We start from the raw sequence: 17,480 nt of genomic DNA on the forward strand, positions 1-17,480 counted from the left end.
GCTGCCTCAGTCTATAGAGCATGCAACTCTTGATCTTGGGGTCATAAGTTCAAGCCCCACATTGAGTGTAGAGTTTACTTAAAAAAAAAAAAAACCCTCAGGGTTGCAATCAGCAAGGTTAGAGCTCAGATCAATTTCTAGTTCAAATACTGGATATTTAATTTTATCTCTGCCTCTGTTTATGAAGGCTAGAGAAGTCAATCTCACTGTTCTATGCTGCAGAGCAAAAAGATGCTCCTGAGCTCAATGGAGATTATTTTTCATAACTCCAAGAAATTAATCTTTATGATTGATGACTGTTGTTTTAAGATTAAAAAAGCATCCCATCCAAAGAATTCATATCTCAGATTATTGATTTCTATTGAACTTGCCTACTTTTCAGTGCAAGAGAGTATATGATCAGGGAAGTAAAGAGCAATATTTATTTGATTAAAATTTCTTCAGCTTGATTTTCTTGTTGTTAGTGACAACCAACAAAAGAATAGATATAAAATGATAGGTAACAACCACAATGATTACGGTCTGTACTTTTATCTTTACCCAAATGTGATTTTAAATTGGCCTTTCTAGGGTTTGCAGTCATAAAAATTTTTGCTATATATGCCACTTTAGATATATTGATAAACCATCTACCTAAACAACCCTATTTCACTAATGAATCTCTTTCCAGCACTTGGAGAGTCAACCTCAGGCGACATGTGCCATTGTTACACTAATGGCTATAAGGAAGATGATACCATTTACATTGCAGAAATTATTTCTCAAAGTGAATTTGCTATTAACTGGTATGCCTTGTGATCCCTGGGTGGCGCAGCGGTTTAGCGCCTGCCTTTGGCCCAGGGCGCGATCCTGGAGACCCGGGATCAAATCCCACGTCGGGCTCCTGGTGCATGGAGCCTGCTTCTCCCTCTACTTGTGTCTCTGCCTCTCTCTCTCTCTGTGTCTCTCATGAATAAATAAATAAAATCTTTAAAAAAAAAAAACTGGTATGCCTTGGATCAGCATAACATTATGTGTTGCAGCAGCATTTACATAGTTTGTAGCTTTTTGAAAATAGTATCATTTCCTAAAAAACAAAACAAAACAAAAAATTGCATGTAATCTATTTAAGAATTTGGTGATCCTGGCATAAAATATACTGAAGTCTCCAAAGAAGACTAAAAATATACCCTTGGTAGATCTGTTCATAGTTCAGTGAAAATCTATTAGACTCCTTTCCAAGGACAAAAAATATGTTTGTAGTCCTCCTTTCTGTCCCTGGACGCCACTGAGTAAGCATTGTTAAAATCGCCCCTCCCACTACTGTCATGTCTAAGTCAGTCTCCCAAAGAGCCTGAACAGCTGCAGAAGCTCTTCATCGGTTGTTTGAGTTTTGAAACAACCGATGAAAGTCTGAGGAGCCATTTTGAACAATGGGGAATATTTACAGACTGCATGGTAATGAGAGATCCAAACACCAAGCACTCCAGAGGCTTTGGGTTTGTCATGTATGCCACTGTGGAGGAGTGAATGCAGTCATGAATGCAAGGCCACACAAGGTGGATGGAAGTGTTGTGGAACCAAAGAGGGCTGTCTCAAGAGAAGAAGAGAAGATTCTCATAGACCTGGTGCCCACTTAACTGTGAAAAAGATTTTTCTTTTTCTTTAATGTTGGTGGCATTAAAGAAGACACTGAAGAACATCATCTAAGAGATTATTTTGAACAGTATGGGAAAATTGAAGTGCTTGAGATCATGACTGACCTAGGTAGTGGCAAAAAGAGAGGTTTTGCTTTTGTGACATTTGATGACCATGACTCTGTAGACAAGATTGTCATTCAAAAATCCCATACTGTGAATGGCCACAACTGTGAAGTAAGGAAAGCCCTATTGAAGCAAGAGATGGTTAGTGCTTCATCCAGCCAAAGAGGTCGAAGTGGTTCTGGAAACTTTGGGTGGTCGTGAAGGAGGTTTTGGTGGGAATGACAACTTTGGTTGTGGAGGGAACTTCAGTGGCCGAGGTGGTTTCGGTGGCAATCGAGGTGGTGGTGGATACGGTGGCAGTGGGGATGACTATAATGAATTTGGTAATGATAGAAGCAGCTTTGGAGGTGGCAGAAGCTATGATGATTTTGGCAATTATAACAATCCTCAAATTTCGGACCCATGAAAGGAGGAAATTTTGGAGGCAGAAGCTCTGGACCCTGTGGTGGTGGAGGCCAATACTTTGCAAAACCAAAAAACCAAGGTGGCTATGGTGGTTCCAGCAGCAGCAGCAGCAGCAGCAGCAGCTGTGGTAGTAGCAGAAGGTTTTAATTACTCCCGGGAAAAAGCTTAGCAGGAAAGAAGATCCAGAGAAGTGACAGGGAAGCCAAAAGTTACAACAGATTTTGAACTCAGCCAGGCACAGTAGTGGCAGGGCCTAGCTGCTGCAAGAAGACATGTTTTAGACAATACTCATGTGTATGGGCAAAAAACTTGGGAACTGTATTTGTGACTAATTGTATAACAGGTTATTTTAGTTTCTGTTCTGTGGAAAGTAAAGCATTCCAACAAAGGGTTTCAATGTAGATTTTTTTTTTTTTTTTGCACCCATGCTGTTGATTGCTAAATGTAATAGTCTGATCATGACACTAAGTAAATAAATATGTCTTTTTTTAAAAAAAACAAACAAAAACAAAAAAACAAAAAAAAATCTTTGTAAAAATAAAACTACATCTTTGTAAGCAGGAAAATATTAACTTTATAAAAGCATGACACACCTTTGGGATATTTGTTGGATCTTCCAAAATTAAACCTTATGTATAGGGAAAAAAAAAACACTAGAGCAGTTTATGGCATAATATAGTTTCTCTCTTCGTCCATTGGCAGCCAATGGAGAGAATCCTTTACAAGCCAATGAAGAGAATCCTTTAGCACATGATTTGATCTCTGCATGCTGTGATGCTATCTGTCACATTCACATGGACAGGACTTCCAGAGGAGTGGCCCTTTTGAAACTAACAATAAGACTTCTGTTGGATGAGAAGCCTTTTTGGTGCAAATCTTTTGTGCTAAATTGTGTTTTTTGAGACCACAGAAAGGTACCCCATTCACTCCACGTTAAAGGGCAGGACACCCTGAGGATGCACACTTTAGGCTGCTAATGGTTATGGCACAGTAGTGGATGAAGTTGAGGAGCAGTGCATTTTCTAATCAGCTGGGAATTAATGGAGCCCTTGCTCCTGATGAGGGGTGATTGTTAGCAGCAAGATTTGACACAGGAAGCATAATGCACGGAGAGCCTCTCTGAGCTGAGCAAGGCAAGAGGGTGGGGAGGAAGCCAAGAAGTGGTGTGAGAACCAAAAACCTTTTCTCTGCTTAAAAAATTTTCTAAGCCTGGCACTCATGATCATTTCCAACTAAAAAATAGTCTTTTAAAAAAAGTTTGATCTAGCCAAAGTCACAAGATACAACCAACAGTTCCCTATTTGCCTTTCTTCTAAATCTGTACAGTGATGCAACACTGCTTATCTTCTTGCTTAAATTCATCACAGGCAATGAAGTTCTGACTTTCCTGGCTTTGAGCTGGAGCTGGCTCTGAGTGAGTGTTGCTAGGGCGAAGGTTGGAGCGCCAAAGAAGTGATGAGTAAGCTATTAATCTTAACTCTGCTTGCCTTCTCCATGCTCACTCAAACTGGAATGGATCGCAGCCCTTCTTGTTTCTAGGGCTCACCAGGGGGTTACTATTTGTTAAATTAGAAAACAGCTTTGTCTCTGGGAAGAAGAATTTGGCTGCAGCCCTGATCATCAGGCCTTCATCCACTCATTGAGTGTGTACACTTTTGTGACACTCTCCACTGTACTGGTATTGCCCTGTGCACACAACAAAGTTCCTGCTCCATTGAGGGCACATGAGAAGTTGGTCTCTAGCTTGCTTATTCCCATTAATATGTTCAATCACATTCAATCACATTGTTTTTCATTACTTTGAAGCTCTTTCTATTCTCTCTTTGTGCTTGGGACACCCACACTCGATATTTTGCCTGAATTTTCTCAACGTATCTGCCTCTGACTTTTGTCCTCTCAGTAGCTCATTTCTACAAAATCCTTCAAATTTTGAATTTTTGAGAAATCGTAGTGTTTTTGTGAACTTGCTGAATTTGATTCCCTTTTCCTTCCTCCCTCTCTCCTTCCTTCCTTTCTTTTTCCCCCTCCCTCCCCTTCCTTCCTTCTTTCCTTCCTTCCTTCCTGCCTGCCTTCCTGCCTTTCTGCATTATCTTCTTTTAGGTATAAATTGTACAGTAATACTTTCAATGTGAAAATTGCAATATTTGTCCCAGGGTTCTTAGTGCTGCTATATTCACAAATTTAGTGACTTGAAATAATATAATTTTATTATCGATGTTTCTGGAGGTCAGAAGCTGGAATGACCTCACTGGGGTAAAACCAATGTGTCATCAGGGCTGTGTTCCTTTTAGAAAGTCTAGGAGACACCTGCTTTTTGCTGTTTTCCACTTCTACAGTCTGCCTACATTCCTTCTGTGATGGCTTCTTCCATTGTCAAAGAGAGCAGTGGCTAATGAAGTCTTTTGCACTCATCACTCTGACTTTATTTCCCTCATCATAGCTCCTTCTCTTATGCTTACACTCTTGCCTCCCTCTTTTCACCTATAAGTACCCTTGTTACAAGGGTCCATTACATTGGATTTACCCAGATAATCCAGCATAATCTCTCCATCTCAAGATCCTTGATTTAATCACATCTTCAAAATCTCTTTTGCCATGTAAACAATATATTCATAGATTCCAGGGATAAAGATGTGAAATATTGAGTGGGGTAAGGAGAAGGTTTTCTACTTACTATGGACCTAATGGGCTCTTAAAAATAAGATTCTTTATTCCTTTCTGGTTGAAATGATAGCTATATCTAACCTAGATTCTGAATCTCCAGATCTTGGCACAAATGCTTGCTCATCTTCTCTGCCTTAAGTCCAGTAGAACAGTATCTGATGTAATACTTTTATGGGAGAGTGTATTCCATTATATACGAGAATGAATTCTTTATGTGTGCAAGTAATACACATTTTAGTGAGCTGAAAATGAAGTTGACTCTGCAAAAGTCACCTTATATTTTGGCACTTTTACAACTATTTTCAAACACTCGATCATTTTAGTAATGGCATATAAATACTATTTTTTGTCTTATAATACTTCCCAACTTTTTTCCTTATGTTTTTGTACTTCATTTTCTTTTTTTTCCAAGAAAATTAGATGAAAACCTTATAATATTTTCTTGGAAATAAAAAGATATGGTCTATAATGATGGCAATGATATAATTAGCATTGTTCTATTGAAGTGGATTTTAGACCAGGATGATTTATAAAATATAGTAAAACATCAATAGACATCATTTAGTCTGCTGTCCCTTTGTGTTCATAGGAATAAAATGTCACTCTTGTCCTTGAAGAATCCATAGTTTACTAGGAGAAAGAGATCATGCACAGAAGAGAGAATTAGCAACCTGTGGGAGCAAGACTCATACTAGAAAATTAAATAATGTGATACAAATTCTGTTAGTAGAGGACATTTAGACTTTAAACATGCAAAGAAAGGTATTTCCTTGGAACCTGAAGGTGAATGTCACTTTCTTAAGTTTGTATTTGGAACAAAGGAGGTTAGCAATTACAATACATTTTGAAATAAAATGTCTAATTTTAAATATCTTTATATTTATTTACATATTTCTTCTTGATGTCATATTAAAAAATTTGGTGATGTTAACAGTAGGAAACAATGTATATAACATTATAACAGATATTTCAGAGATTAGAAAAGAAAAGCAATTAAAATATGTATCTTGATTGTTGGGATTTTTGTTTATATAATACCATTGAGTGTCTATCCCCCAAGGGAGTATGGGTGACATAGGTTTTGTGGAGGAAGAGTAAGAACAAGATAGTTCTTGCTCCTGATGAATGGGGATGACAGGCAAGTTCATAACATTAATTTAATCCAAAAAGAATATAAATGTATAAATCTTAGAGACACATATACAATTACATATGGTAGTGTGGAGATCATTACATTAAGAATTAGTTGTTAGGAAAGATGAAAGATTAAGAGACTAAGAGTTATTGAGTGACTGCCCAAAATGCCCATTTTAAGAATAAATCCTTTTCCTTTAACATATGTTGTACTTATGAACCCCTTTGATGTTCCATTAGTATATTTATTCAGCAGAAGATGTGACTAGATTTGTGACAAGACCATATGATCATCTTCTCTTGCCTCTGTCTATTTATTCTGAGTTGACTTAGATTGTAGTTTTGGGAATAATCTTATTTGATCAGTGTAGAGTTGCATTTCCTATCTCAAAGGATTAAAAATTTACTCTGCATGTAATATGGCTGGAATTGGGTTGAGGACACATTAAATATGGTTATAATTGCTGGGGCCAGTTGGCTGTCACAAATGAAGATGATTGAGAACCACTATCTTGTGTCATGAGCTCTGCATTGACTTGCCTTTGCCAAATGATGCTTTATCCCCCTTTGAAGCATGCTTGGTGCTTTTGGGTGAACAACAAAATTCAATAATAGTAATTCCAATCATGTTGGTAGATGGCTAGTCAGTATTTGTGTCTATATGACACCACAATAACTATCCTTATTGTTGTTTTAATTTCTTGAATTTGTTATTTTGTTATTTTGGCACAGAAAATCTTCATAGTGAATGTCATGTTGAAAATTAGCCAACTATATAATACATGCTGGATAGAACTTTAAAGTGAACTTTCATTTGGAAATGAAGACTACTGTGATGAACTGAAGGGACCATGGAATACTATTGTCCTGTGGCTATGAGGTCTACTGGAACCCTGTAGTGACACATACAGAAGCAGGAGAATGATGGACCAGCATAACTAAGTCTTAGATTACTTTAAGACATGAATGTCTGAATGACATGAACCCAGTAATATCAAATACCATTTAGGAAGAGAGGTGGGCTAAGTCTTTGCAGTTTGGGTAATAGATAAGCTGAGTCAAAGATTCCAAAAGCTTTTTTAAGGACTTTATATATATAAAGATTTTTTTTCAAATTAAAAATATCCCAAAAGATTTTGTATCCTTAAAAACATACTGTCATTTCCAAATGGGAAACAATTTTTGCTTTTAAAAATAGGCTTGGAGTGCCTGGGTGGCTCCATCAATTAAGCATCCAACTCTTGATTTTCACTGAGGTCATGATCTCAGGGTTGTGAGATGGAGCCCCACGTGAGGCTCTGTGGTCTGCTTGGGATTTTCTCTTTCTCTCCCTCTCCCTTTACTCCTCCCCCTGCTTGTGGGTGTATGCTCTCTCTGTCTCCCACTACAAATAAATAAAATATTTTTTTAAAGGCTTAAGTAACAGCCTCAGTTGTTTATTAGGTTGATCTTTTTCATTTCAGAAACTTATTTCCAAGGCAAGGTATTGTATTTGATATTGTTTGTTCCTCAAAGAATTAAAGGCTCAAAGGAGACTAGGGCTAAGAGCAAATGGCTGACACATAGAGGCAGCTGAGACCATATGACTTGTGAGAAAGTGGTTTGGGCTTCAATTGTCCAGACTAGTTGTCTATTTAATAGAGTATTGTTCAGTTTCTTCCTCCTTTTGACTGGGTTCACTATCAGTATGGCAGAACTGGAATGACTGTCAATCTGATCAGTGATTTACTGTGGTCAGTCCATAAACTCAAAGCATGACAGGAGACTAGGAATGTTGGGGCCTTTGTCCTGCCTTTGTTTTCCAAGTCTGACTCCTGTGAACTCTGGTCAAGTCACATTATCCTTCATAATATGGAGCTACCCTTAGACACTGAACTTTCTTTGGAAGTGATTAGATAGTCAAAATCGTTCGGAGCCTTTATGTGTTTGGTGTCAAAATTTAATGCATAATATTATCCATTGTTAAGAGAAAATTGACATGTTAGAAGCACAAATTGATGCTAATTTAGACATATTGCTTTAAATGTCACAAGGCATTCATGCAAATATTTTGTAAAAATTTTGTTTTTGCTTAAAATACTTGGGGCAATTAATGTGCTTCAGCAACCTTTGGTTTTACATATCCCTCCCTTTACTCTGACTCTCCTGGCCACTTGGCTGTGCATCCTTTCAGCACTTCTGTACTAGAGTGAACTTGTGGGTGCAGTACTTCCTATGGGTTTCCACATAAATAGCAATTATTTATTGATTGATTGATTGATTGATTGATTTTTAAAGATTTTATTTATTTATTTGTTCATGAGAGAGAGAGAGAAGCAGAGACATAGGTAGAGGGAAAAGCAGGCTCCATGCAGGGAGCCCAATGCGGGACTCAATCCTGGGTCTCCAGGATCACACCCTGGGCGGAAGGCGGAGCTAAACCGCTAAGCCACCCAGGGATCCCCTATTTTTTATTTTTTTATAAATAGCAATTAGATTGGAGCTTGGGTTTTGTAAGATACACAATTTCTCCTTTTTATTTTATTGCATTGGAGAAATAAGGATAATATTTACCTTGCAGATTTATTTTAATAACATTCATAAATATGTAAAGTTTCTATGGCTTAGTAAGTGCTCAGGAAACTGACTAGAATGTATGTTCATCCAGGGAAATGTCTGTGGTTTTTGTTTCCCTTTAGTGTGGATATTCAAAAAATGTTGCCAAATAAGAGACTGCTCAGATGCAAACACAAGAGCACATGCTGAAACTGCCTTTGAAAAAGCAAGCCAGCTGGCTGCTCTAGACAAACTCTTAGGAAGAAAGCCTTCCTCATCTAATTCATAGATGGGAAATGGAATTGCCAGGCCTAATTGCCTTGCTTATTTATTTATTTTTTGTTTGTTTGCACTATGTATTGCTGAATAACTGTGACATTAAGAAGAGGGTGCACCAGGGAAGTTAGGGGTGACCTTTCATGAAGCAGATGGTTATAACCATCTCTGTGAAAGAGCCTAGAGATGATTCCATGCAGGAAACACTCTGTATGGGTGCTGTGGCCTCTGGCAAGCACAGTTGATAATCAGCAAGTATATGTGTGTATTACTAACTTAGCAGGTGTGTGTGTGTATCTCACATGAATATGTTCTATATTATAGCTCTCTCTCTCCATATATACAGGGAGAGCATGAAACACTGTGGAAGTAGGCAACCATCAGTTTGTTCGTTGTTATTTATAGGATACTCTTCTGCTTTTTGTTTGTTTATTCATGTGTTTTGTTTTTTGGATTCCACATAAGTGAAGTCATAATGGTATTTGTCTTTCTCAGGGGAGGAGGTTGGGGGGATGGGCAAAAATAGGTGAAGAGAAATGGGCCTCCAGTTATGGAATAAATAAGTCATAGGAATAAAAAGACAACATAGAGAATATAGTCAATGATATTGCAATAGTGTTGCATGGACAGAGATGATAGCTACATTTGTAGTGAACATAGCATAACACATAGAGAAATTGAATTACTGTGTTGTACAGCTGAAACTAATATAACATTGTGTGTCAACTATACTCAAAAAATAAAAAAAAGACAAAAAGGAAAAGAGAATAAAGAAAAATGTGAAAATAAGTGAGAATTTCTGTCTATGTATCCATCCATCCATCCATCCATCCATCCATCCATCCATCTATTGTCAACATTTATTTTCAAACTCTTTATGCTCTCTCCTGTATTGCAAGGCTGGAAGCCCAAGAACCCTATTTTCCAGACTACTTTGCTTTTGGTTCTGGGTATAATTTATGTCCTGTCAATGAAATGAAATTATGCAAGATCCTGAAGGTAAAATACAGGCTCAGTGAAAGCATATCTGAAAAAAATAAAAATTTCTTTGCAATTACAAATAATAATTTTCCTAATTTATTGGTTTTTTTTTAATTTATTGGTTTTATAAGTTTGGAATTGTGAACAGAGACCTTTTCCCCCTTTAAAGCAAGAAGTAGCTGTTCAGCTTTTGCTGCAATGATTGAACACTTTATTAGACAAAAAGGGGAATGAATTTTTCCCCTTTAGCTGACTTTTTATGTTACATTGTTTGAGAGATTGAGCACAAAATTTTTAAACAGATGACAAGGCTGTCACCTTTGAGTGGCACAAATTTAGTAGCAACAGTAGAGATTTTATTATGATTTCTTTAAAGTACAAAACCCCAAAGTTATTCCTCTTCACAATGAAATCACATTGAGTGACAATGTTAAGACAGTGATTGGGAGGAGAGGTGAGTATGAGGAAGGCAGTATAATTTTCATTTAAGGAAATAGAGCTAGACTTGTGGGAAGGTAATTATATGTATTACTGAGCATTGTGATGATCCTCCCCTAAAAAAAGTTCATCTCCAAGAAGCATTCAGTCAGGTGAGCTATCAACTAGATCTGGCCTTTGATAAATACATCCACTTTAATAGCAATCCCTGAGATGAAAGGTGTGGATTCTTTGAAGGAATCACAAATTCATGGCACTCAATCTATGCAGTCTAAAAATATGAAATGAAAACTCTACTGTGCTACCTTGAAAGCCATCAAATTATACTAGAATCTTACTTTTAGACATGAAAGGAAGACACACATAGGACATAGCATGTTACTGATTAATTCATCCCATTTTTTATTCCTAAAATGATTTTAAGCAATTGTCTATGATAGGAAAGTACTGCTTCTTGGCCTGATGTAAAATGAGGAATTGTCCAAGATGATACCTAAGGTGTCTTCCATGTTACACCTTTTATGAGAAAATCTGGGGAGTCTGTCCTTCAAAAATTCATTACAAGGGACTATAAGGTGAAGTCTTAATTATAAATCTGCTTATAGACCTAAAGCCATTCTAGAATCTACCTGGTATTTGGACTGTTGTGATTCTGAAGCTTACATGTATTCACAGCATCTTGTAAACTGAATTCCCTGGAAAATTAGGAGACAAGGATTTATTCTCTGTTCTTGTTACTAACTTGGTGAATTTGGCAAATGCTTGTCACCTTTCAGTGGTGCAAATTTAGTAACAGCAGGAGAATGTTTTATTACAATCCCTGTGTTACATGAATTCTAAGAATAAGTTTGATGATTTGGAGGGAAGGTAGTTGGGAGGACAGTTTACTTTTCATCTAATGAAGTAACATTTAACTTGTGAAAGGTAATTGTAGTATTACTGGAAAAAGTAGTTTCTTTGCTGACAAAATAGACTTCCTTTTGAAGCAAAGGGTGTCAGTTTTATCTTGTAGAAAAATTTTTCTAGCTAATATGTTATGGGATTGATTAATTGATTGATTTATAAAGATTTTCTTAATTAATTCATGAGAGACACAGAAAGAGAAGCAGAGACATAGGCAGAAGGAGAAGCAGGCTCTTTGCCAAGAGCCCAATGTGGGACTTGATCCCAGGACCTTGGGATCATGACCTGAGCCAAAGGCAAAACACTCAACCACTGAACCACCTAGATGAGCCTAAAAAAAACAAACAAACAAACAAACAAACAACAACAACAACAAAAAAACGATTTTAAACAACATAATTCACAATAACCAAAAAGTAGAAGTAACTCAAATGTCCATCAACAGATTAATGAAGGAACAAATGTGATACATACATAAGTGGAATATTGCTCAGCCTTAAGAAAGGAGATTCTTACACATGCTACAACATGGGTGAAACTTGAGGATATTATGCTAAGCAAAAGAAGCCAGTCACAAAAGGACAAATATTGTATGTTTTTGCTTATGCAAAGTACCTAGATTAGTCTGATTGATAGAAACAGGAAGTAGAATGGTGACTGTCAAGGGCTAGTGGAGAGGGAACTGGAGTTAGCTTTTAATTGGTACTGAACATCAGTTTGGGAAGATGAAAAAGTTCTGGAGATGGATAGTGGTGAAGGTTGCATATGAATGTACTGAAAGCTATAGCATTGTAAACTTAACAATGGTTAAAATGGCAAATTTCATGTTATGTCTATTTTACCCCTGTTAAAAAAATAAATTTAAAAAGAAAAAAAGTTTAAAATGACTTCAATTGCATCTTCACATTTATCCCTTTTTCTAATTTAAGAGGGAAATAAGTCCTCTTTATCCAGAATTCTGTATCTCTGCTGCTTTAAGGCTGAATAAAATATCACCATTGGCTTTTTGCTCTTTTTAAGATGTCTTAGTTGGTAGGCCATCAGTTTTGAGACACATCTTTGTGGCTTTGAATTCAGATAAAATAGAGTTACATCTAAGTTGCATCTTGTGTTTGTTTTACAATAGTAAATATGTAAGGTTAATTAGGAAAAATAATGTTACCATCTTGGAAATTTGCCTTTCAGGAGATTACATGAGTGACAGTTCATATTAAAGATGCCATATTACTATATCCTCTTGCTGAATGTATTTTAAAATGTATATTTTGACATCAAGCTAAAGATGCTTATAAAATATTTTCTTATTTGTTAAAGGAAACTCCACTTATTGATGATATGCTTCTTGTTCCCCTCTGAATATTTGACCAAATATTTCTGTTCTTTTATCTTTTTATGGTGCTTATAGTAAGCCAATAATGCCCTGAAAAAGTTGTTTATTTTCCTATTTATTTTCTATAATAATTATTCTCATGGGGATCCTGGGTGGCTCAGCGGTTTAGTGCCTGTCTTTGGGCCAGGGCGTGATCCTTGAGTCCGGGGATCGAGTCCCACGTTGGGCTCCCTGCATGGAGCCTGCTTCTCCCTCTGTCTGTGTCTCTGCCTCTCTCTCTCTCTGTGTCTCTCATGAATAAACAAATAAAATCTTTAAAATAATAATGATAATTCTCATGAATATCTGTATCAAAGTTTCATGCCAATAAAACTAATGTGAGGATAATTTTTCCATTTTTAAAAGTAAAATTACAATGATCTATCAAGTATTTTAAAATTCAGGTTCTCATCCAAAAACTTGCATAGTATTTATTTTACAATACTACCTAACCCCACCCCAAATTGGTGGTGAAAGATAAGGGAAAAAAGGACATATTTTTGACAGAATATAAGGCACCTTGAATTTTTCCTCCTTAATATTATGATAAGTTTGTTATTACATTTTGGCAGAAGTTTTCATAAATGCTTAATTCTTTTATAGATAAAATAATTTAGAGTACAATAACCATTACAAAGAATAACCAATAACTTATAACACTGTACAGAATTTAAAGGCAAAAGCATTTATAATATAAGCACCGAGACACTTGAAAGTTCAGCAAAGTTATTAGCAGAGAAGTCATGTAAGTCATGAGTGTCAGCAGGGGCAAGGAAGGGTGAGACAGAATTTTTATTGTTAATTACATCTTGGGCATCAGTGACCCTGCCTTTGGACAGGATTCCTTATAATAATTTTTTTCCTCCCAAATCTGTTCCAAAATGTAGAGTTTCAAGTGCTCCCAGGAGATGGTTATATCAGTGAGAACAAATTTCACTGTGGAAAGGCTGTATGTTTGGAGTCCATTGGGGAGTCAGTTATTTCCCCATGAATTGTTCGAATTTATTTTGGGTCAGTCTGAGTAAATGTCGAATGCTTTTTCACGTGGTAACAGTGAGCTCTCTGTGGCACTTCCTATGAAAGCCAGCTTTTATGGCAAAGATAGGACAGCTCCTCAATCCTTTATAGGCAATTCTTATGTCCATAACTCCTCTGAAAACTCAGGCTTTGTTTTCACGACTTCATTGATGATGTTAGTGGAGCTGATCTGATGTGGCTATTTAGAGCTTTAACTAGTTCTATTTATTATAAATGCCTGTACATTGAACTGTGGAAATAATAGTGTTTTATTACAGATGCTACCCTAGAGCCTGTCGGGAGTGTTCCATATTGTGATATATGCACAAAAATCAGAATATTTCTGTATTCCTGAACACCTCTGACTATAAGGGACTCAGAAAAGGGATTTGAGTCTATACTACTATAAATATTTGTGTCACTACTACTGAGTAATGATATTCTTTCAGGAAACAAATATTTATTGTATACATATTGTGTCAAGCACTGTGCTAGAGGTGAGATATACAATAGCAAGGGAGACATATATAATCCAGCTGTCTAGTTGAGGAAACAATCACATGTACAACTATGTAATTACAGATGTAATTCTCTATCTAACTGTACATCTGTATGTTATATATATTTAAACATACCAGATATATAATAATAGGTAATATTATATACAATATATCATATACATATTCAATATATGCTATATATAATTGTAGATGAATATTATAGATAATCATATGTACAGGTATATAATTACAATTTGTGTCAGATGGTATGAAAAAAAAGAACAGAACTCAGGAAAATGGAAGAGGGTCTAATTTAGGTTGATGAATCAGGGAATATTTGCATGGAAACCTGAAGAATTACTAGGAGTAGACAGATGAAGGGGACGGAGAAAATTTCCTATCTGGAAGAAACAGGTTATATACATTTGTACAGGGGTACAGGGGTAGTAAAAATCTTGACAAACATGAAAGATAGAAAAAGACTATATGTTTGGTGCATGGCAAGGGATCAGAAACTAAGATGAGATGCAGCTTTAGAAGCAGTAGAGGCTAGATCATTCTGAATGGGCCATGGAAAACACAAATGCTATTCTATTTGGTGGGGAGTGATATAATCAAACATAATTTTTAAATTATCATTCTGGGATATAATAGAAATTCTAAGAATGAATTGGAGTTGTGCAAAATTGCAAGAAAATAAAAAGCATTTCAGGTGAGAGATGATGGAGGAAAGACCAAAGTGGAGGAATGGAGATAAAGAGATGGAGTAAGAATTTAATTTGGAGAGAAGACTGGCAGGGTTTAGTAATGGATTGGCCACAGCAGCTGAAGAAGAGGCTTGTTTTTTTCTGGGTGAATGGAGGTGTCACTTGCCAAGATGAAGACTGAAGAAGTGGGTATTTGTTTTTGGGCTGGGGTGAGGAGAGAGCAAGTGTTCTTCTGTTTTAGGCACATTAAGTGTGTGATGTCCAATTGGACATGTTAAGTAGACATTTGGATACAAAGATCTGAAATGAGATATAAATTTGGAGGCTATTAATTTGGTAGTTTTAACATAGTGGAATTAAAGCATAGGAATGCGTGAGAATACTTAATAAAGATAGAGAAGAAGGTCAGATGCTGACCTTCAGCCTTGTTAGAAAATTTAAACATTTAAAAATTAGATAGAAGAGTTAAATCAACAATGGGGAGTGAGAAGGAGTGGCCACACTGGTAGGAGAGGAACCCAGTGAGTGTGCTATCAAAAAATCCATGAGAGACTCCTAACTCTGGGAAACGAACTAGGGGTGGTGGAAGGGGAGGTGGGTGGGAGGTGGAGGTGACTGGGTGATGGGCACTGAGGTGGGCATTTGACGGGATGAGCACTGGGTGTTATTCTATATGTTGGCAAATTGAACACCAATAAAAAATAAATTTATAAAAATTTAAAATAAAAAAATTTAAAAATCCATGAGAAAGGGTTTTAAGAAATAGGTGCTCACTAATGTGAATGCTGCAAAGAGATAGGAGAGAAGAGGTCTGAATGGCTCCTTGTTTTTGACAACGAAGGGGTAACTTTTGGCCATAGCAAGAGCAGTTTCTGTAGCTGGATTGTGGTAGGTCAATCAGTGATGGAGTGGGGTGGGTTTTTTGTTTGTTTGGTTGATTGTTTTTTCCAGAAGCTTAGTTGTGAGGGGGAACAGAGAAACAGAGATAAACAGAGATAGAATCAGGGACAAAGAGATTATTCAAAAGATAGGAGCTATGAGTGCATGTCTGAATGCTGATGGGAAATAATGAGGGGAGAGAAGATGCTGAAGATGCCTAGCAAAGAAGGGACCCAAGGGGTTGAGGCCACTGCTTACTCTTATCAGGATATCATGGTATTTTTTTTATTAAAAATTTTTTTTAGGGTACTGTGGTATTACATACATGAACCCACTTTAATCCTTACAACACCACTGGGAATAAGTATCACAGTTATAATACCTCATTCCATTCCAATGGCTAAGAATTCCAGTGAGAATCGCTCCAGGCTTACTCACATCTACTCAGAATATCCTTGAAGTTCAAAGGAAAATTCAGATGTTTCTATCCTGCTCCCCTTGATTGCCTTCCAGTCCCTGCCAAGTTTGCTCTCAGCAGGGGCTCACCGAGACCTTCCTCCTTTGATCCCTTTTGTCTCATCCTCATTTCCACATCATCCTCTAACCTCTTTCTCAGTCCTAACTTTGCATTGCTGTACTAATTTTTACTTATGTTAGTAAGTTCTCTTTACGTTGTATCTCCTATTCTTGGGAAGCATCCAAAATGAACTGGAGCAATGCGATGGGGACCTGAATGTTTAATTTAGATTGGGAGGTCAGGAATGTTCTGAATACTATGCTAAAAGATCCCTCACCACTGAGGGTGAGGATGGAAACAAAAAAAACCCACCTTGACTTCCTGGGGAGAATGATAAAAATCAAAAGAGTGAAGGGAAGAGAATATGATCTACCAACCTATTCCCATTTCACAGACGAAGATGCAGAGGGCAGTTACCTAGTCTGCTCAAGGCCCTTTGATTCAAAACCGGTAACATTATGATTCCAGCCAATATCTCCATATTTCCTGAATGGAAGCACCAATTCTAAGCCTGCAGTATTTCCCAGGAAGCCTCGAACAGACAGATTTACCTGGTGCTACAAGTGAGGCTATTACCAAAATAAGCATCTTTGGATGAGATGATTTATGTGCAAAAACACTGTGAATCTTTTGGAGACAGTGGGCAATGTCAAATCAAGATTTTCACTGCCACACCATGTTATCATTGTGAAATGTCATTTTTTTAGACAGGTCTTAACATTCTGTCAAAGGCCACTTAGTCTTTCCCTTCTCTTCTAGGAAGGAATGTGCCTAAATTTTCCCAGAAAGATGGGTGTTCCCTTCAGAGAAATAGATTGCTCAACCTTGCTCAGTAGCAGCCAACTACAGAGAATCACAACAATTAAGGCAGGATTTTTTTTTTTTATCCTACCAAAAGTATCACATAGAAATCTAAGACTCTGCATGGTGGTCTGTGCTTCACCATTGCAGAAAAGGATCCAGAAATTGCTAGTGCTTGATTGGTTTGATAGTCCTTCCAAGATTCCCACCAGATACCTGGGATGTGCCATGAGGTATAACTATGGAGCATAGCTTGCTAAAGTATGCGGAGGTATGTGCTTCTTCTGGTTAGTCTTTTATCTTGAATACAGTTTAAAGGACTAAACAGGAAATTATATATATAAGGCAAGAAATAGCCTACTTATTTTAAAAGAGAGCAAAGGGAATGGAATGATGATTACATGGTTGAAAATTAAGATTTATGAGGAAAGATTAAAGAAGATGGAGAAGGATGAATAGAAGGCTGAAGGTATCAAATCTAATCTGCTTGTTATTTACTCCCTATCTCTAGGCCAGACCCCAGGGTCCCCTGAAAATCTTCTGGAGTACTTCAAGGAATCTCTCCAAGCTCTGCTACCTATGTCCATTCTGTACCTCCTTCTTCTGGTGTCC

At 37.0% G+C, this 17,480-nt stretch overlaps 1 protein-coding gene and 1 pseudogene across 24 annotated transcripts in view; both read left to right on the forward strand.

Moving 5' to 3' along the window:
* SCEL (sciellin) overlaps positions 1 to 17,480 on the forward strand; it is a 301,081-nt gene that overhangs the window by 119,849 nt on the left and 163,752 nt on the right. The window contains exon 1 of one of the 24 annotated variants that reach the window (XM_038569822.1): positions 16,944 to 17,139. The exons of the other annotated variants lie outside the window; for them this stretch is intronic. The gene's annotated coding sequence lies outside the window, so the exon portion shown is untranslated. Of the gene's footprint in view, positions 1 to 16,943; positions 17,140 to 17,480 lie in introns of those variants that run through there. 24 annotated transcript variants of the gene reach the window in all.
* LOC119865206 lies at positions 1,162 to 2,294 on the forward strand (annotated as a pseudogene).

The sequence above is a fragment of the Canis lupus genome, chromosome 22, assembly GCF_011100685.1.
Source record: "Canis lupus familiaris isolate Mischka breed German Shepherd chromosome 22, alternate assembly UU_Cfam_GSD_1.0, whole genome shotgun sequence".
In the NCBI taxonomy this organism is placed as follows: domain Eukaryota; kingdom Metazoa; phylum Chordata; class Mammalia; order Carnivora; family Canidae; genus Canis; species Canis lupus.